Source organism: Oculina patagonica, chromosome 3 (assembly GCF_052425735.1).
Source record: "Oculina patagonica isolate OP01 chromosome 3, crgOcupat, whole genome shotgun sequence".
NCBI lineage: Eukaryota > Metazoa > Cnidaria > Anthozoa > Scleractinia > Oculinidae > Oculina > Oculina patagonica.
In genome coordinates this window covers 3,900,478-3,922,910 of record NC_135760.1, presented here as the reverse complement: position 1 = coordinate 3,922,910, position 22,433 = coordinate 3,900,478, and the positions used below count along the sequence as shown (strand labels likewise).

Genomic DNA, 22,433 nt, shown 5'->3' with positions numbered 1-22,433 from the left:
GAATAGGCCTTTCTCGATTATGCTAGTAAAACTGGTATTTAATGCTCCTAGAAATTCTCGCATGAAGCCAAAAAAATGCTAAAATAATGCCTGATTTCTTTAAAAAATGCCACTTGAATTCCAAAGAATGCTCTGTTTTATTTCAAACAAAACGTACAAACTCTTACATTATATGCTCATATCAGTCAACAACAGGTGATACTTAATAATTGTTTGTTTATAAAAAAAAAATAAAAAAAAATAAAAAAAAATTAAAAACACACACACAAGTAACACAACACAAGTAAACAAGTAACACAACGCACAAACAGTCGAAACAGACAGAAAACAATCAAATTAAGTAGTCAAAATTGTGAAACTTTAGGATTATTTATCCTTCTGAGTTCTGAAATATGGATCACAGTCATGAATCAAAGTCTCTTCGAGATAACGACGTTTTTGCATGAAGTATGAGTCGAAGGTTTATCCTGTGCATTGTTCTTCGAACTTATCATTACAGTTTCTTTGTAGTTTAATTTAACAATTTCCTATCTTCGCGGAGGAAATGCAGCCATATAATTTTGTCAAAAATGGCTCGTTCGCGCCGGGAATTTATACACATATTCCTTAACATTACACAAATAAACAGTGCAAATTTCAGCGAGATCTGACAATTCTATACTTTAAAACTGCAAGGACCTTTCGAGGCAGTCGATTACCGCAGCGAAATTAGCAAATGAAACAGCAAAATATGCGTTCGACTCTTTGTTTTTGCGACGCTATATTTGAATTGTTATAGGTAGACCACCGTTCAATGTGTTCAAGGCCGTACCGTTACGATTGCTCCATGAAAAAGCACGAAAAAAAATACGGATATTTCCGACTACTGTCGGAGAAAACATTGCGTAAACAAATCATTACACTCAAGCTGCGTTTTGTCTAGGCTCGGCGAGGGTCGGATATCAAGACCCAGGATTAAACAAAAGCCACATATACAGTGAATGCTTTCGAATTATATTTGAAGATGAAATACGAAAGAATTTTGCTGTCTTTGACTGAAATTCCACTCGAACTGCGTAGATACTATCGCGTGTTGTAAAGCCGATTCATGCAACATTGCTCTCAACACAGGCAGACCACCCTATGTGTTCGTGGTTAATTATTGTTGTTGACATGAGACGAACAAAAGAAATTTTGAAATCTATAAGGGCTACTGAAATAAAGCTTTAGAAATAAAATATCTAAACTACATTTCGCTCTAAATATCTCAATAAAGTTTAATGAAATGTTTATCGACTCATGTGTTGTATTTTTTTTCGCCTGCGCGGCCCGTTTTGAGCAATCAGTTAAAAAAGCGCTTAAAACGGCCCGCGCAGGCGAAAAAAATACCTTTTTCGGACACACGTGCGTTGAGATAAGAAAGTTGACATGTAACTTTTAAAATTGTTATATAACGTTTGTAAATGTGACAAGTCACGTTTTTTCCACGAAATCGCAAGTGATCACCCACAGCGGAAAGTAATCCCTTGAGAAATTAAAACAGTCCCTTGAGAAATTAAAAAAGTCCCTTGAGAGTTTACAAATATGTGGATCCAAATTTTGTCTACTAACCCCTATTCTACCATTTTTGCTTAACAAGCAAAAACGTCGAAAAAATGACAGAAAATGCTAGCAATTCTTTTTCAAGAAAAAACGAAAAAAAATGCTCGTTTTCCCAAAAAATGCCGGAAAAAATGCTAGCATAATCGAGAAAGGCCTACTACAGAAACACTTGTAAATATCACTTAACACATTTAATGATGTTGCAATTAGCGAAGCGCACTAATGACGTCACAGAATTTGACCCCCGGTGTGAGTAAGATAAAATTCGGACAAACAAACCGCTCTCTGTAAGAACAATGATATGGTTGGCGGGCCACGAGGAGCCGCAGATAGTGAAATTTCTGTCCCAAAGATAATCGGATTAATTTTATGGCTGACCAATTTCGTTGACAAATGAACTCGAGATTAAAAGAACCGCTCCAGTTTTGCGGTGTCATAACTGACGCGATTATCTTGCTCGCGCTGACAGCTTCACGACTAAATGACACGATCCTGAAAGCTGGATATATTTTTGCGGTTCAGTCAGTGTCCGGCGTTGTCGTTGCATAAATGTCAAAAACACATATTTTTACTGTGGTTTCAGCTGTATGACGTCTCTTTCAAAGAATAGAAATAAACAAATGATTAACTAGTTAATTTAGGACGATTGGATTTCAAACATAAGGCGCGCAGCTTTGCTGTTCCAAGTCCAAAGCGCGCTCCTTGACGAACGAAAGAGCTGGTATGTTAATGAGGGATTTTGTGGCCCTACGTTTCGAAAATATGGGGATAACTCTTTCTTTCGGTTATTTCGATTCCGAACGAAGTACAGAAAGTGCCATACTGTTCGCTGACCTCTGCCGATGGAGGCCCACCAGACCCGAAATGGTTCGGACTGAAGTACTAAAAGCGTGACGTCTTGGTAACCTCAACTCTTGGACTTTGTGGGGGTTTACTTCGGCAAAAAGAACTGGGCGACGAAAGCAACTTGGCCAGTGATTAGTTCAAGAAAATCACCGAAGTTATCAATAGTTCCTGTGCGATCACGGGTCACACGAGATGGCGCGAATTCTCAAAACACACAACCTTGGGCATTCACGCAAGACAAGCAATCACGAATATAAAACGCGAGCTAAACAGCTCTCAGCTACTTTCAAATCAAGACGACGATAAAGCGACGAGGTCACCTAGAAGAAAGAAACAGCGAGTAAGCAAGAAAAGCGCGGGAGATATCCTTCGAACAATAGAAGGAGTCTGTGACCGGCATAAAGCGTCAGTGGCTTCCGTCCTTGGTCATTTGTTTTGTCACGATCCGGCTAAGAAACCAAGTTAGGCTCGTAACATAACCTTGGAGATCGTAAATACCGTAACAGAAAAGAAGGGGTTGAAGAAAGATCTTGAAGCTTTGGTACCGGATCAGAGCGGATGTTCTGCAGCAATATATATGAAGCAGTTTCGCGTTCCTGACTGGGTTCTGTTGTATTTCAAACTTGAAGCCAAGTTACCCGACAAGGCAGACAATGATCAATCTGACGAAGTTGAGAAGGTCTGGGGTAGGTGTTTGCTTGTTCATGTTGACACGCGTGATACAGATAGGATCAGGCGACACGCCCGCTCTCTTTTTCATTCACATAATCTAGTTTTTGTCTCGTGTTACGTCGCGGTCACGTCGTGAACGACGTGACCGTGACGTAACACGAGATTATCCGAGGGGACTTGGTAGCTCAGGATAGTGCTTTGTGTAAGACCTCTCGTAAGGTAACGAAGTGATAAAGTAGCAAGGAAACAAGGTAAGAAATAGACATATTTACATAGATACATTTTGCTGATAAGATGCATCGGGATGCTGTTCTTCGTATTGCGCGTTTTCTCTTGTCGAGTTTTAAACGTGCTTATTTACACGTGTGAGACATGGTGTTAATGTTTGGATTACTAAGGTATGTTAATAATGTAATATATTACATGAAGTATCATCTTTAGTAATACCGCCAAATCTGATAAGGAGATTTTATCTCACATATGTTGCTTAAATAGGTAGTTTTTTACATGGAAAATGAATTTATCTTTCGGTAGGTTTGTGTTTTGATATTACATTTGCGGTGGGTATTGTTAAAGTATGCGGCTGGCTGAAAAGCTGTTGTTAAATTTCTGTTTGCGTTACAAGAAAGCCATTTTGGTGCGTGTTAGGGTCGAGGGTTGTTGAGGTCAGAGCAGTTTTCAGATATGTCAAATGATGTGTCAAAAGGAGAATAGTAAGTGAAGTTACCACGCAAACAAAAATATTGATGTGGTATCTCATCTTCGGCTTTGTTCGTTTCTTTAAACTTTATTCAGTAAAGAATAGGAAGGGCGTATTATGAATAGTGTAAAAACAGAATAAAAGGATTAAAGGAAGTGCGATTATCGTTATCTGAGAAACAGGAAATTAATTTGCTTTGCTTTGTTAATTGTATACGCTTTCCAGAACGTGATATGATATTTTGAAGACACTAAGGTCACAAAGTCAAATTCATAATTCCTTTTTGTTTGTTTTTCTTAGGGCCGGGTCGCACTAAAAAAAAATTTGGAAGAATTTGTTTACTTTGCGGTGAAAATCTATCAACACGCAAGATTTTTAAGTGCGACCTCCACTTAAAAAAAAGGCGAACCGATTTTCCAAAATTTTGTCTTTAATAACAAAGGAAGCCGTCTCCAGTGATAACAGAACCTGTCAGGGAAATGACATTGAAGGTCATGATCGCACGCAATCACAAAGCGCGGGAACTTCGCTAGAACACTCGATCATCTGGATCATGGATGGAGGTGGCTTTTTTCTCAGTTCAACACCATTTTATCCGGTTACTTTTTTGATCAACAGCAGCAGCAGCAACAGCAGTTTGGCCCTTTTATGAATGAACTGCATTCGCAGTTAAACGTGGGTGAAGGCAGTCAAAGCAGGCCAGGGAGCGCATCGAGCGATATAACGAGCTCCCCGACGAGTCCCGTTGCTGTTGCAAGTACATCTACAGCATCTTCTCCCGAATTTGTAGAATCCGGAGATGGTTTTTCTGAGCTTATATGATTGTTAGCAACGGGTGCTACTTTACTGATCTGTAACACGAGACAGCCCAACGGGAACTTTGATTCATTTTAGTTTATTACGCGTACTTAACTTGTTTTCGTCGTTTTTGCAGGCGTCCCGCCCGTAAAGCGACTGAGAGCTCAGGCGACACGCCCGCTCTCTCTTTTTCATTCACATAATTTAGTCCGTTTTTTTTAGTTTAGCACTTAACTTGTTTTCGTCGTTTTTGCAGGCGTACTTACTATTACGCGTACTTAACTTGTTTTCGTCGTTTTTGCAGGCGTCCCGCCCGTGAAGCGACTGAGAGCTCAGGCGACACGCCCGCTCTCTCTTTTTCATTCACATAATTTAGTCCGTTTTTTTAGTTTAATACCTGTACTTAACTTGTTTTCGTCGTTTTTGCAGGCGTCCCGCCCGTAAAGCGACTGAGAGCTCAGGCGACACGCCCGCTCTCTCTTTTTCATTCACATAATTTAGTCCGTTTTTTTAGTTTAATACCTGTACTTAACTTGTTTTCGTCGTTTTTGCAGGCGTCCCGCCCGTAAAGCGACTGAGAGCTCAGGCGACACGCCCGCTCTCTCTTTTTCATTCACATAATTTAGTCTGTTCTTTTAGTTTAATACCTGTACTAAACTTGTTTTCGTCGTTTTTGCAGGCGTCACGCCCGTAAAGCGACTGAGAGCTCAGGCGACACGCCCGCTCTCTCTTTTTAATTTATCTACCAGTAATTTAGTCTGTTCTTTTAGTTTAATACGCGTAATTTAAGTAGCTTTCGTCGTTTTTGCAGGTGTCCCGCCCGTGAAGCGACTGAGAGCTCAGGCGACACGCGTGCTCTCTCCTTTTCATTCACATAACTAAATATTTTATTCTAGTTAAATACGCGTACTTACTTGTTTTCGTAGCTTTTGCAGGTGTCCCGCCCGTGAAGCGACTAAGAGCTCAGACGACACGCCCGCTCTTTCTTTTTCACCATTTGCATTTGCGGGTGTCCGGCCCGACTGAGAGCTCAGGCGACAGGCCCACCGTTTCTTATTTAGTTACAAAACTAAGTCTGTTCTTGTAGTTTATTACGTTTTCTTAACTTTTTACGATGTTTTTGAAAGTGTCCCGCTCCTTCATATCAATTGAAATTCCCTTGTTCGTGGCCACTCTCCCTCTTCGCATCGTAGCTGTCTTCTGGATGTTGGCTTACTCGAAGTGGCCATGGTGGTTGCTCCCCAACGCGTACCAGAGCCCTGCCTGGCAAGGGCCACTTTTTGTAGTGCTGTCAGGTTTTCCCCTGACGGAGGAGCAGCAACTTCTTTTTTGTTTCAGAAGTACGCTTTAGACTTCATCGATACTGCTGATTTGTCAAATACGTTTGTTAACTCGTTTTTGCTATAAACGTTGTAACGAAAGACGGCGAATACGCATTTTATTGGAGCAGCGTGACGCGCTTCTGTCACGGAAAATGGCTTGACCTCCAAATCCAAGAGTAGCTGCTTAAAAACCATGGTAAGGTTGAATTTAATCCTTTTGCTCTTTACATCTGGACTAAAATACGAGTTAACCATCTCGGCTAAACCGCCTAAGAACTCCTTGTAATCGATTTGTTACTATAACAGCCTCTCTACAGTCTCTATAAACTGACTTAAATTTCGTGGTTACTGTTCCTGTTAACGTTTCTGTTCGTCTTAGGATTAAAGTAAACTGAAGTACATTTTCTTTTAGTGCACAAAATAGTTAAAGTATTCTAAACCGCAAGTTATAACTGCATCAGAACTGATTTCTTTTTCGACGTGAATAAACTGAAATGACTTGCAATATTCCTAATCTTCCCGCTATGCAGTGAACTGTTTAAAGAAATTCCAAAATATGAGACTGTTCTTGTTTGTTTTATTCACTTGCTTAGTTTCTTAGTTACTACGAATTGTACAATAAAACGTTTAAAACACATGCGCTCAGCAAAAAGATTTTAGAAAAATACTCTCTCGCTGTTATTCCGCGTGATCTTTCCCGCAAACCCTCTTATAACTCGGCGGGGAAAAAACTGACTGAGAAATACTGTCGGAAACCGCAAGTAATTAGGATCTGCCAAAATTCAATCTTTTCTTATTTAAAAGTGCAATAATGATTGACATTTCGGTTAACCATCCAGATAATTTTTTGACATACTCAGTTCGACTCCGGACATTAGCATCCCAAGAATTTGGTCGATATTTTCCAATTTCTTTGATGTGCCGCAACGAAATTTTGATGACTGCGGCTCCTCGTGCTTCGGAGGCATATTTGGCGATTGTTTCACAAAACCCAGGCACAAAACCATGGCCAGATTGGCTCGGAATTCGAGAGAAAGCCTTACCTGTGCAACGTAGAAAGCTTAAACCGTGGTTTGAAACAAAAGGTTTGTCAAACAGAATGATTATTCAATAAATGTGTAAAATGTTTTACTTTCAGTTATTGAATGGATTATAAAGGCCCGATTTGCTGCCGGGATTTGCTGAAAGAAAACATTTATTTTTGTGAGAAATGCAAAACGTTTACACTGTTCTTAGTGGCACATTTTGCAACACAACAGAGCTAACCTCAGATTTATGCCACCACAAAATTACACAAAGAAACGCTCGTCCGATCGGTCTCCTTGCCTGACCCGAATATTTATAGAGGTCAATTTCGTTACACAATTGTCGCGTATTTAATATAGACTGATCGAGTTCGGCAGCTGTAGCTGCAGTCTGTAATAGTAATGGGGATAAATTTAAATTATTAAAATCAAACCCTGCCGCCAATTCCATTAGAAAGGCGTTTGAATAGCATAATATTTTCGCCCTCTATCATGTGTCGACTGAGAACGGATGGCCGGCGATCAGTGCCGTCAAATTCGGGAAGAATTCTGAATTTCTTGCAACCGACGATCTTTCCGGGGCCTAAATGAAGCGAACATACAAGTGCTATCCTTCGCAATTATATAATTCGATAGTAATTCGCTATCCGCCGCTTAAATTTCTCGGCAGCCTGAATAATGTTGCAGTGGGAATCAAGGTGTCATTGCCTGATCTTCGACTAATAAATTCAATTTTGGGCCATTTTTTGGATACCTTCAATCTGTTTTTCACTTACTAAAGCAAAAATGTTTGGAATCTATCATTTTTCGAGCCTTTCGAGAATCTCGGCCTCAAATTGTGCCTTTTTCGCCCTTTTTTTTGTCAAGAATGCGTCCCTCCATACAAAGCCTCTGCCGAAACTAAAATTGTTGTCCGACTCACGCGAGGGGTATCATGCAGCGAAATCTATTTTTAGTAATAGTGCAATTCTAAATTGTGCAACTCAGCAGAAATAATCAATTGTCACGAAATGAGTTCCCTTTGGTTAACTATTAGCAACGTTTTAGTGTGTGAAAGACTTGTACGAGTACAAATTTGCGTTGTTTATCGTTTTAGGTTAAATTAATATTAGCGCCTAAAGACTTGTACTAGTAAAAATTGCGCTGAACCGCTTACATTCTTAATTGGTTATGTGACGTAAGATTTGGGCTACTCACGTTTTTGATCCTTATATAATGTTTGTAAATTTGACAAGTCACGTTTTTACTACAAGAATGGAAGTGCTGAAGCACAACTATAGAGTGACACTTTACAAGTCACGCGCTTTGATCACCCACAGCGGAAAGTATTCCCTTGAGAGTTAACAAAAATGCGATCCCTTCCGGTTCAGATTTGAGCCCATGTAAACGCTATTCTACTTTTTTGCTTGTAAACAAGCAAAAAAAGTCGAAAAAATCTGGATTCAGATATGATCTGATGTATCCACTCTAAGTGTGGATTCTTCAGATCATTGGTCCAAGATTAATCCATTTTCGGATATAGATAAAGAAACGCAAAATCCGTTTTTGGATCAAGAATCCGGATTTGGATTTTTCCCAAAGAAACGCACCCTAAAACGCATAGCCTGTAGAAACGGAGTGTAATAAGCACACAATGGTTACAAATGGAAAAAATGTACGGTGCAAAGGTAATATAAGCAGTGACTGTAAAGTGTCCATAAACCGAGGTTAAAGGAGAAGTTCACTCCAGAATGGCCATCTATTTTCTTTACGCCAATAAAAAGTTTATACAAAGATACGTTATCCACCAAAATTTCAGCCTTCAACGTGCGCTATAACCCTACGAAATCTTTCTTTGAAGTAGTCCAAAACTTGACAACTGAACGCCGCCATCTTGGAGCTGGTAATGTATGCGTGACGTCAAAGAGCTCAGCCTGAAGTTTGGCGGGGAAATTTAAATACTCGAAACTCCTTATTTCTTTGTATTGGCTTTTGTTTGTCAAAATGCCTGTTTGTGCAGCACCATTTTGCTCACACAGAGCTCCAAGAAATTCAAAAAGAGGTGTTTATTTTCACCGTCTTCCAATATTTAAAAGAACAATTGCTCAAAAGCGGACAAAAATATTTGTGTGTTCCGAAAACTATGTGAAAGACTGCTTCAAAGTAGATCACAGATGCAGTCTCCTGCGTGGAAATACCCACAAAAGATAGAAAAAGCCAGACGCAATATAAACCATTTTTAAGAAATCTCCTTCTGTAACTCCCTTCAAACGACATGCAAGCGAAAGGAGGCGAAAGAATAAGGAAAGAATGGAGGTTAGTCATTTTGCTTACCGTGTTTTCTCAAATCAAACACCTCCGGCGTTTATTTCAAACTTGGCGGGGTCCGGTGTTTATCAACGAAGTGCATTTTTTTGTAATTTTTTCAGTCCCAAGAACCACGATTGTTCTAGTCGTCCCGGCCGACAAACTGCTCTTGGGTCTCCGAGGATGATTTTTACCAAAGTAACAGTATTGCATACGGCACGTGCATGTTGCAATCAAGATTTGTTACAAACCAACTGCAGAACATAAACAACTAATGAGTCCATAAACGGCAATGTCGCCAACGTCCTCCGCAGTTATAAACGTTCACTGTTATAAACAACAGTGCGTCAGTCATGACAACACGAACGCGAACATTGCTGTTTCATTTTGTTTACTGCATCCATCCTAGTTATTTTACGCCGGACTTTCCTTGAACATTATAAAAAAAACTACCAAAGAAGCAAACCGTACCAGTTTGTCGTAGCAGTGCTATTTAAGAGAATATATTTACTTGTTTGCTCGACCGCAAATAAACGCCGGGACCTCGATCAAACGTCCCCGGCGTTTATTTAAAAGCTAGCATTTTTGACCCGACGTTTATTAATACGAAGCCGGAGTTTAATCGGTGACCCGCGCTTAATCGAGCAAATACGACGACGGCAAATAATTACAGCATGAACAAAAATTGACTTAAATTGGCAACAACACTTCTCAGAATAGAAATAACAAAACGGCTAAGTTGTTAAAAATTTTGGATGCAATGACTGGGTTGTACATGTAAATAAATATATAGAAGGAGAAAAAGACAGAGAAAAAGATACAAACAAGTAATAAGTTAAGTTAAAATTTTGCTTGATCTAAAATGAAATAATTCAAACATTTCTAGCTCAGTCAGTCAACTACAAAAATGACATAAAGTTCACTTTGGGAGTTGCGATCTAATATTTGATCAAGAAGAGTTTCTCTGGTTGATTAAAAGTCCTCCCTGAAATCAACTAAAAAGTAAAATAACATAAACGCATCATTGGTTGGTATTGCTTCTGGCTCTTTCTTTTTTGTGTGTGGGTATTTTCACGTAGGAGACTGTATCTGTGATCTTCTTCAAAGCAGTCTCCCGTATAGCTTTCGGAACACACAAATATTTGTGTTCGCTTTGGCAGTAATTTTTCGTCCCTACCCATTCTTATTGAGTAATTTTTCTTTTAGATGTTGAAAGACGGCGAAAAGAACTTTCTGAAGCAAGAAAAGATTTTTGTATCTCATTTGTATTTCGACAAACAAACGCTACTACAAAGAAACAAGGAGTTTCGACTATTAAAATTTTCCCGCTAAACTTCAGGCTGAGCTCTTTGACGTCACGCATCATTACCAGGCTCCAAAATGGCGGCGTTCAGTTGTCGAGTTTTGGGCTACTTCAAAGAAAGATTTCGTAGGGTTATAGCGCACGTTGGAGGCTGAAATTTTGGTGAATAACATATCTTTGTATAAACTTTTTATTGGCGTGAAAAAAATAAATGGCCATTCTGGAGTGAACTTCTCCTTTAACTTTGTATGAGAGCGTTTCACTTGCGGGTCACAGAATAAAAAGTGTCCGTTATTAATGGGTATTCTTACACATGTATCAACCGGGTTATTGATAGAGAAAATGTATGGACAAACAAAACTATCCTCATAAAGCAGGTTCCGTAAAGCGGGGCTCCACTGAACTTTTATTTGCGTTGTCAATAAATGTTTGACAATTTTCCTGTTAAGACCCTTTGTTAAATGTCATCGCTTTTGCATGCATTGCGTGCCATTTATTATTTGGAGTGTTGGTGCTTTTATAAGCTGTGATCGATGGTAGACTGAGCAACCTTGAGAATATTCATCATAGTCCGAGCCCGTACGTTCGGTGCTTCACTTTGTTGACATCAACTAACTATTAGTACTGTGTATCCCTCTGAATGGAATTCTTCTTTATCGCAGTTTTTTTGTTAATTTCATCAGCATGGTCAGGTTTCTTGGCACCCATTAATATTCCTAGGTGGAGCGACAACACTGTAAGATCGTGACTTATTGTCAAAAAACCGAACAGTTTCTGGATCACAAACAGTGGCACTGCAAAGTGGCACTAATAACTAACTAAAAACTAAGTATGGCTGCCCAATCTTGTTACCCAATCGTGGTTATTCTGGGCAGCCATGCACTTTACTTTATTTCTTTTATTATTGTATTGTTAATTTAATTGAATGTAAAGGGTGCAAATAAAGTTGTTGTTGTTGGAGAGTGCAGTATGCTACTGTACATCTGCAGTTTACATGTCACTTTGCAGTGGCTGCTAATCGAAAGCACGAACTTATGAGCTGGAATCACTTGTTTACTTTTACTTTCACCGCCACTAGTATTGCGAACAACAAACTTCACATCGCTGAAGAGATCGTTGTTTAACATAAACTTGCATCTTTCACTGATGGTGAGTCTTGTTGTTTGCCAGCTTTCTTTGACGACAGACATGGTTGCTGAATCGAGATCTTTTAAACCAAGAAATTGTTGCGCAAATAAAATTCGCACAAAGCAGAAAATTTGCTTCTCAGGCCTCTTATTTTTATAAGTGAAAAAAAAAAATACTGTATGTGCAGATTAACAATAAAATGGGATTTCCAAGTGCTTTGTTGCAAAAGTTGAACCGTTTCTAAAATAAGGACTAATTTCTGTATTTCTAAAGACAAATTCACAATATCTAATCAGTTATCGTGCAAGCGAATCAAAACTTACAATATTTTTTTTGTTTTGTTTTCCTTCTTTCCCCTTCCACCCGCACCCCTGCGCTTTTTCTTTTACTGCAGTCTTCAAGTCTTTCAGTGCGAAATACATAAGTTGACTTTCGGCAAAAATCAACTTATGCCTTTCGCACCTAATGGTTTACAATTAAATTTCAAAATAGTCTTTTTTTTCCTTTAGCGAGAACAGGCTTTAAGCGTCTTGGATGACCTATGGCTCATTTTCGACTTGATTTTTCCGTAATGTTTACTGTTTTACTGTCGGCAAAACAATAATTCTGGAAATTGACCTTGTTTAAGATCCGTTCCGTTACATGCGTACACGCTGTCCATAAATGTGAATGTTACATCTGAACATTGAACAGACCTGACACAGTTTACTCCACGTAACGCAGGAGAGCCTGAAATGAGAACTCTTAAGGCTGGTTCTCATATGATCGCCCCGATCGTCTCTGTCGCTTCTGTCGTTTGCAAAGTCTGAGATGATTGGATCAAGCAAACTTTTTGAAGCGACAGAAGCGACAGAGACGATCGGGACGATCATATGAGAACCAGGCTTAATGCCGTACGTGGTGTTCTTGTTTAAAATAATTTTCTTTTCAAGCAAAAATTCACAACCATAATAACTAGATTTCTTGGCCCATAGTAGTGCTGAGGAAAATCTTCCGGAATTTGACATCAAGACGTTTTTACCATGGACGTCCACCACCTCCAAATCGACTGAGAAAGGTTTATTTTCTTGATTCCCAAAGAAGCACACTCCATATAGTACAATGTCTTTGTCTACAGAGAAATTAATAGCATCTCTCCGGTCACCATAACCCCAAGCTTGGTTTGACACTGAGCCGAATCTACAGCATCGTAGTATATTATTACCACTGTTTATGGATCTTTTGGTTTCTGGAAATCCTACTGGAGAAGTGGATACTGAATTGAAATATTTGATGATATTGACGATTTCGTTCGGCGTTAGAATTTTGCTGTCCAGTACCACACTAGCGAAATCTTCTTGCTTCATTGTTGGGAAGCGTATTCCTTTAATCACGTCTTCTCCGAGAACACTTCTTTTAACTGCACCATCTGCCGCTAAACCTTGTCTCTCACATTCCTTTGTTGCCCACAAGTCAACAGCTTTAAACAGCTCTTTCTCTTCAATCGTCAGAGTGTCTCTTACGACTACTGGTTCAAGTAAGGACCTCTCAATTGTCACAAATCCATCTGATTTCACAGCCTCTTCTGTATCTTCATCAATGACTTTCCAGCATTAATCCATCAAGGTTTTTTTTTCGTATTTCTGAACAAAGGGCAGGATGCTGAAAACATTCGACGGATCTAAATTATCTTGTAGATATTCCGTGCATTTATTAGCCAGTGAAGGCAACATGTATTTCTTCGCCAAATACAACATTCCCATCACATTATTACCGCTCAAGCTCACTTCATCGCTGTACATGTAACGAAACAACTCGAACAGACTTTCGTACTCACAGTCAGGCAGTTCAATAGAGTCTCCAGTCTCTGCCAGCTCACCGTAAAACATGGCTTCAAACACAGGACTGCTAATCGAAAGCATGATTACATGTGAGCTGGAATCACTTGTTTACTTTCACTTTCTTCATTTACCTTTGGCACAACAAACGACACGTCGCTGAAGAGATCATTGTTTAACATAAACTTGCATCTTTCACTGATGGTGGGTCTTGTTGTTTGCCAGCTTTTTTCGACGACAGGCATGGTTGCTGAATCTAGATCTTTTAAATAAAGAAATTGTTGCGCAAATTATCAATGATTTCGCACAAAGCAGAACATTTGCTCGGCCTCTTATTCTTATGTTACACAAGTTGTTGTTAGTTTCACAATTATGTAATTTAGCGTTTACGTCACAGCCTTATTGGTGCGTGCTAGTGACCATGATATTAAAAACCCGACCCGGGGTTTAACTGAGTTTCAGTTGATCAAAGCTTTTTTATCGCTGATGGACAATTTCATATCCCGGAACATGTGTGGTATCACCGCAAGCCGGGGATGGCCACTTATACCGATTTTATTGATCACCCAAGAGAGTTCAGCAGATACGCTGCTGGACTTCGTGATAAGCTGTTGGATTTCGTGATTTCCTTGTCGGGCTGATTTGACGTCATAGAGTCCCGAATCAACGCTCACGCACGCAGCAAGCGTGACCATAATCACGCTCTCAGTTAGCGTGACCGAGAATTGCTAAAAATCGGGGGAAAAAGACAAGAAGAAAATTTTTTCTGGCCATTCTTGTTCAAAATGATACCCACAAAGAAGAAAGTTAGAGACTAACATTAACAGGTTTTTAATGTATTTAAGAAAAACGCTTGTCTGGTCCAGAAAGAGCAAATGCGATCTAGTGTTGTTTATGAATGGAAAAGTGTCTCTGGGTGTAATAAACGGAAAAAGAGAGAAAAATATATTATGGCAAACGTTCTGTATCCGTAGAACAAAATTGAGCACAACTCCTTGGGCATATTCAGGGCATTGAGCTATAATTCAACTGTAGTTGTTATAAGTTTGGATCAAAACGGAGTGTGAGTTAGTTGATTGCTGATGCAAAGGGAAACTTAAGAAGTGTAGCGCAAACTACTTTTATAATTAGCAGTTGTGAATTAAATAAAGCTTCGCTTTTGTAGCTTTATTACGATAAGCAAACTGTTTTTTGGTATGAGTTTTTCTTTCTCTTTCAAACAACCTCTACACTCCCAGTTGTACTTCATGAAAGCGTTTCAATCGCAAGCTATAAATAACACATTCTCCTTTCTTATTGTCATATATAACTTGTAAAGTTAGTTCTGAGAATTAAGTTCTACATCACCTGATTTCTATCCCATAGTTGATTTGTTTTGAAACATTTATTTTAATCACATACATCAATTCATTACTTAATACACGTGCTGATCACCGTTTGATCCAGAATAGTGCTCTACATTGAAGGAGCTGTGTATAATTTCTTGTTGCTCTACTCAGAACTTGAGTTCATGGATGTTAATACAGTTCTGTTTCTAGCCAACATAAGTTGGCCCACTCAATCAGTCAATATCCATTATCTAGAGTTCATTACTTACATTTCATTACTTACATTTTTTTATTTACATTTCGATTACTTACTGTGACCATCACCTAGTTTCCTATGATAATATTGGTAGCAATTCTTATTACTGTTATTGTTATTTATCGCAACAAACAATCTTTCAGAAAAAATAAAGAACAAAATACACAGGCTCAGTACACAAGGCTCTTAATGACTCAAAGATAGATCTGGCGAACAACACTTTTGTCAATGTATTAAGGATTCAATTTCTCATAGTAAGATTCAGGGAAACAACTGCAGGTTGAGATTTGGTTTTCAATTTCTACTTTGTTTTCCATCATTGTTTTATAATCACAACACTGTAACAGTATAAATTGTAACTATTTGTTCTTTTTTGATGATTTTCTATATTCTTATCATATGTTTGGTTGCATGACAATGTATCGAGAAATTACATATTGACCTCCTATAGAGTTTGAAGGTTAAGTGGGGGAAATCAATAAAATGTTCCCCTCTGAGACTCCAAAATAAGAGGCTAATGCAAAAACAATCAAAAATCACCCTTTTCCCATTTTCTGATTTGCCTGGAAAATATCTTGATAAGCAATCTGTTGCATCAGAGATTTTATTTAAAAAAAAAAAAAAAACACACGCTACCTTTGTTTAATGTAATTTCTCTGAATTGCTTTCTGTCATACATATTTGCTTTAAATATTAGTTCTAGACAACTTGCTTGTACATGCATGAAGTCAATGATCTCCAAGTCATTATTCTCCTTACATTTCTGTTATTGTAATTAGGAATTATGTATTAATCACTTTTCCATTTTAAAGGGTTAGCTGAGAATAGACTGAGAAAGTTCAATAAATGGTCACCAACGAGGAACTCAAACAAATGGCTTATTCTTAAAGTGGGGTGTTGAAACTATTTTAATGTTTTCAGCCGCTATTTTCTTCAGATTCAAAATTTGTTTTCCACTCTAGCTCTACCGGACTCAGTAGTTTGACTAAACGAGCTACTTCACCTGGTATTTGATCAGATCGTTCATAAATAAACCAAATGATCGATATTTATTTAAGGGAAAACAGCAATTCGGGAAATTGGCCGTCATAAATGTCCGTTTTATTAGTCGAGTATTCATTATTCATAAATGTAAATGTTACTCCTGAACACTGAACAGAACTGACACAGTTCACTCCACATAACGAAGGTGAGCCTGATATTTTGGCCCTTATTGCGTACTTCGTGTTTTTCTTTAAAATGACCTCTTTGTCAAACGACACTTTAAAACCGTAATAGCTATAATTCTCTTCCTCTAATAGTTTTGAAGGAAATCGTTTAGTTTTAGACACAATAATTAATTTGCTGTTTGAGTCCATTATATCTAATTCTACAGAGTAAGTATTATTCTCACTTCCAAAAAGGCACACTCCGTGAAGCACAATATCCTTGTCAACAGAGAAACTGATAGCGTCTCGGCGGCCACTATAATTCCATCCACTGCTAGCCAATGAGCGAATTCTAGTACATCGCTGAACATCACTGTCCAATTGCAAACCACATCTTCTTGTTTCTGAAAATCCGACTGGAGAACTCGACGTTGAACCGAGACATTTAACAATACTAACAATTTCTATTTTTGTTAAAATGTCGCTGTCTAACACCGCATCGCAGAAATCTTCCAGTTTTATTGTTGGAAAACGTATTCCTTTGATCATTTGCTCTCCAAGAACTCTTCTTTTTATTGCACCATCTGCTGCTAAACCCTGTCTCTCACACTCCTTTGTTGCCCACAAGTCAACAGCTTTAAACAGCTCTATCTCTTTAATCGTCAGAGTGTCTCTCACGACTAGTACTTCAAGTAAGGACCTGTCAATTGTCACAAATCCATCTGATTTCACAGCCTCTACTGTCTGTTTATCGATAACTTCCCAGCATCGATCCACGAGGTTTTTCTCGTCATATTTCTGAGCAGAGGGCAGTATGCTAAAAACATTCGACGGATCTAAGTTGTCTTGCAGATATTTTGCGCATTTGTCAGCCAGTGAAGGCACCATGTATTTCTTCGCCAAATATAATACTCCCATCACATTTCTTCCGCTTATGTTCAATTCATCGCTGTATATGTAGTGAAAGAATTCCAACAGACTCTCGTACTCACAGTCAGGCAGGTCAATAGAGTCTCCAGTCTCAGCCAGCTCACCGTAAAACATGGCTTCAAACACAGGACTGCTTATCGACAGCACGAACTTGTGAGCAGGAATAACTTGTTTACTATCATTTACTTCATCTGCTTCATTGGTCTTTTGCACAACAAACGACACGTCGCTGAAGAGATCGTTGTTGAACATAAACTTGCATCTTTCACTGATGTTGAGTCTTGTTGTTTGCCAGCTTTCTTCGACGACAGACATGGTTGCTGAATGTTTTCTTTTAAATCAAGAAATTGTTGCGGGAATTATATTTCGCCCAAAGCGGAAAATCTGCTTAGCCTCTTATTTTCATGTTGCGTCAGTACTTGTTGGTTTCACAATTGTGTAATTTTGCTCTTACGTCACAACCATAGTAATAGTAATTGGACTATTACTATGTGGAGTGGAGTACAATTCAGGGAGTAATCGGGCGAGTAATTTCAAAATCGGCCGAGCGCGCAGCGCGAGGACGACTTTAAATTACGAGCTCGATTACTCTCTGAATTGTACGACACGAGGTCCAATTGCTAATTAATCGTATCAATAACAAAATTCGAGGTTAGGAAGTCTTTGAGAATCTTTGTTAGTGTGAAAAAGTTAAGGGTAAATTCAATTGGTTGTACAAACAGTGGGAAAACGGCAAAAAAGAACCCATTTAAATGCATGTGATTGACGCGCGAATGGCGTAGGTGTCCAATTTCAGGTATCCAATTTGAAGTTGTTCAAATTGGATACCTGTAATTGGACACCCACGTGATCGCGCGCCAATTAATCGAAAATTTTGTTATAGATACGATTATCCGTGTAACATGGCTGGTGGCCTTAATATTGAATTCCCGGGCCGGTATTTTATTGAGTTTCAGTTGAGTTAGTTGAGTTCCAGTACCACCGCAAGCCCGGGACGACCACTTATACCTGCTTTACTGAGGCCATCCCAATAAAATGTTTCGTTTCCCATCGCCCGACCGACCCATTTTTTCGAAATGTAAAAAAAAAAAAATTCCAGATTCACTAGTCAAAGAGGCAAGTACTCTAATTTACAAGCACACGATCTTGTTTAATTAACAACAATTGGTATGATGTGGTGTCCTTGTCTTTAATTAACATCGATACTAAGTTTTTCAAAGGCTGTTTTGTGCCAAGGACATTAACGCTTGTTCCAACCGTTCTCAGCTAGATCGACTGAAACAAAATCTTTCGGTTCTGCATCTCTTGGCTTCTTAAATGAACCCAGACCCCTTCAAGAGTTCATTTTTTTTTCTCTTTTGCCCGACTGACCGAACCACCATCACAAGAGACGGGGCGACGGGAAACGAGACATTTTATTGGGATGGCCTGATCACCCAAGACTTTTAGGCAGATTGGCTGTTGGACTTCGTAATAGTTTTTTTATGCCATTGTTTTTTTTATCTCAGGACCTCCCTGAAAACCACACTAGTGAGTGGAGCCTCCTGTTAAAAGATCATTATTATAATTATTATAGTTGAATTTCGTGATTTTGTGTGGTTTGCGTGAATCGTGATAGCAAGTTTCTGGCAAGTCTTAACAGCAAGGTGACCGAGTAATGATAAAAAAATGGTGTGTAATGGAGGAGAAACAAAAATAAGGAGAAAATGTAAGAACTTTATTCAGGAAATCAAAATTGTCTCTCGTCATGATAAATTGGAAGCCGTTGATTACCAAGCATCGGTACACAGTTTCGCATATTGTGTTTCAGTTTCCTTGTCGTGCTTTTGACGTCATAGAAATCAGTGGTTACGTACTCAGCTAGCGTGACCATAATCACGCACTCAGCGTGACCGAGAATTGCGCAAAATCCGACCATAATACCCACAAAGACAAAGTTAGAGACTAGCAGGTTTTTAATGTTTGTAAAAAACGCTTGTCTGGTCAAGAAAGAGCAAATGCGATAGTGTTGTTTATGAAGGAAGAGTGCCTATGGGTGCGATAAAAGAAAAAGAAAGAAAAATATATTATGGCAAACTTTCTGTATCCTTAGAACAAAATTGAGCACAACTTGGGTAGCGCAAACTACTTAGCAGTTGTTAAATAAAGCTTCGCTATTGTAGTTTTATTACGATAAGCAAACTGTGTTTTGGTATAAGATTTTTTTCGCATTAAAACTACCGCTTCACTCCCAGTTGTACTTCATGAAAACATTTCAATTCCAAGCTATAAACAACACATTCTCCTTTCTTATTGTCATATATAACTGGTTATGTTAGTTTTGAGAATTAACTTGTACATGAAGCTAAATTCTATCCCATAGTTGATTTGTTTCGAAACATTTATTTTAATCACATACATCAATTCATTACTTACATTTTTTATTTACATCTCGATTACTTAAAGCATCACCTAGTTTCCTATGATAATATTGGTAGGAATTCTTATTACTGTTATTGTTATTTAGCACGACAAATAATCTTTCAGAAAAATACATAACAAAGTACACAGGCTTAGTGAACACAAGGCTCTTAATAACACTAAGATAGATCTGTCGAACAACGCTTTGTCAATGTAAGGATTCAAATTGTCATAGCTAGATTCAGGAATATTACTACAGGTTGAGTTTTGGTTGTCAATTTCTACATTGTTTTCCACTATTGTTTTATAATCACAACACTGCAACAGTATATAAATTGTAACTATTTGTTCTTTGTTGATGATTTTCTATATTCTTATCATATGTTTGGTTGCATGACAATGTATCGATGTTTTTAGGAGAAATATACCTATTGACCTCCTATTGGATTTGAAGGTTAAGTTGAGGAAATCAATAAAATGTTCCTCTTTGAGACTCCAAAATTGGAAGCTTATGCAAAAACAATCAAAAATTCCCCTTTTCCCCTTTTTGTGTTTGCATCTCCCCTTTGCATTATTTCTGATTTGGAAATGAAAAGTATATAACGATAAGCAATCTGTTACATCAGAGCTGTTAATTGTCTTATAATTAATGTCTTTTAATGTTACTTCTGGACACTTTGTTTGTACATACATCAAGTTATATACCCTAGTTGATTATTCTCCGCACATTTCTGTTACAGTAATAAGAAATTATGTGTTAATGACTTTTGCAAATTAAAGAGTTTAGCTAAAAAGTTCAACAAATGGTCTCCTGCGAGGGACTCGAACACAAGGCATATTTAAAATTGTGGCGTTACAACTATTTGATTTCTATGTAACCAGCCGTTATTTTTCTCAGTTTCAAAATGTGTAATCCACTCTGGGTTCTACAGATTCAGTAGTTTGACTAAAGGAGAATCCTCACCTGGCATTTGATCGGACTGTGATGAATTAACAAAATGATCAATATTTATTTAAAGAGAAAACAGCAATTCGGGAAATTGGCCATCATAAATGCATGTTGCATTAGTTGAGTATTCATTATTCATAAATGTGAATGTTACTCCTGAACACTGAACAAAACTGACATAGCTTGCTCCACGTTGTGAAACAGAGCCAAATATTTTAGCCCTTATGTTGTACTTCGTGTTTTTCTTTAAAATGACTTTCTCTTTGTCAAACATCACTTTAAAACCATAATAGCTACAATTCTTTCCCTGTAATAGTTCTGAAGAAAATTGTCCAGTTTTAGACACTAGAACTGATAAGGTATCATTTACCTTTAAGTCTACCGAGTAAGCTTTATTCTCATTACCAAAGAAGCACACTCCGTGAAGCACAATATCTTTGTCCACAGATAAACTGATAGCATCTATGGAGCCACCATAATACCATCCACTTACATCCACTGAGTCAAATCTACAACATCGTTGTACATTACCGGTAAATAATAAACCACGTCTTTTAGTTTCGGAAAATGCCACTGGAGAACTTGACGCTGAACCGAGACATTTGACAATACTGATTTCAATTTTTGTTAAAATATCGCTGTCTAACACCGCACCAGTGAAATCTTCCAGTTTCATTGTTGGGAAACGTATTCCTTTGATTATTTGCTCTCCAAAAACTCTTCTTTTCACTTTTCCTTCTGCCGCTAAACCTTGCCTCTCACACTCCTTCGTTGCCCACAAGTCAAAAGCTTCAAACAGCTCTATCTCTTCAATCGTCAGAGTGTCTCTTATGACTAATGCTTCAAGTAAGACTCTCAATTGTCACAAATGCATCAGATTTCACAACCTCTTCTGTCTGTTTATCGATCACTTCCCAGCATTGATCCACCAGGTCTTTCTCTTCATATTTCTGGGCAGAGGGCAGGATACAGAAAACATTCGACGGATCTAAGTTATCTTCCAGATATTCAGTGCATTTATCAGCCAGTGAAGGTACCATGTATTTCAGTCTTGGTCAAATACAACACTCCCATCACGTTACTTCCGCTCAAGACCGCTTCATCGCTGTACATGTAACGAAACATCTCCAACAGACTCTCATACTCACAGTCAGGCAGTTCAATAGAGTCTCCAGTCTCCGCCAACTCACCGTAAAACATGGCTTCAAACACAGGACTGCTAATCTGTACTGAGATCGACAAAGAATGTTTCAGTTTGCTAAGCACTGTAGTTTTCGTGGTGAAATGGTAGGCAACTTGAGCCAGCGGTGGCATAGCAAATTTGAATATAAAATTACTTGGCAGGAATTCATCACGCAATCAGTTAGCGTGACTTGGAATTGTTTTAGCAGTTGTCGATGTCATGTCAACATCTTTCGGTCACGCTAACTAATTTTCTTCAGATCATTCTTTTTTTAAATTACACACACAAGTTGCGTTTTATTGGAGCAGTAAAGTTTCAAAACACTTGTTTAGAGAATCAGCGAATGCGCTTTTATTGTTAGTGATTGCAAAAGTGATCAATTGTGCGTCAGGGCGCGATTTATTTGGAGTGTTTGTGAACGATAAAAAAATAGCAATTACGGTACATTTTGAGAATATTCACCACTGTTCGTATTCCACGTTCGGTGCTTCACTTTGTTTATACTGGCAACCATTAATAAGTACAGCGACCCCGTCTGTGTGGCATGCTTTTCATCGCAGGATTCTTTTGTTAGCATTTTCTCAACTGGTTGCCCTTGCAGGTCGACTTGTTTCTTGCGCGCTTGGGGAACGGTAGGATCGGCCGAAGGGCAACAAGGACACCACGCAGGCTTTAAGTGGAACCGGGAACCACGCTACCACAAAAGAAGCCTCTGGTATCCAGGGTAAGTCAATGTGAACCGCTCTCAATGAGCCTAAAAG

The 22,433-nt window shown here is 38.6% G+C and overlaps 1 protein-coding gene and 3 pseudogenes across 1 annotated transcript in view; 2 read left to right on the top strand and 2 right to left on the bottom strand.

Moving 5' to 3' along the window:
- Positions 1 to 22,433, top strand: part of LOC144646176 (acyl-CoA dehydrogenase family member 11-like) — a 117,213-nt gene that overhangs the window by 44,987 nt on the left and 49,793 nt on the right. The window lies entirely within an intron of this gene.
- On the top strand, positions 1,878 to 4,621 carry LOC144645802 (uncharacterized; annotated as a pseudogene).
- On the bottom strand, positions 12,042 to 13,723 carry LOC144646253 (BTB/POZ domain-containing protein 6-like; annotated as a pseudogene).
- On the bottom strand, positions 15,900 to 17,513 carry LOC144646204 (BTB/POZ domain-containing protein 6 pseudogene; annotated as a pseudogene).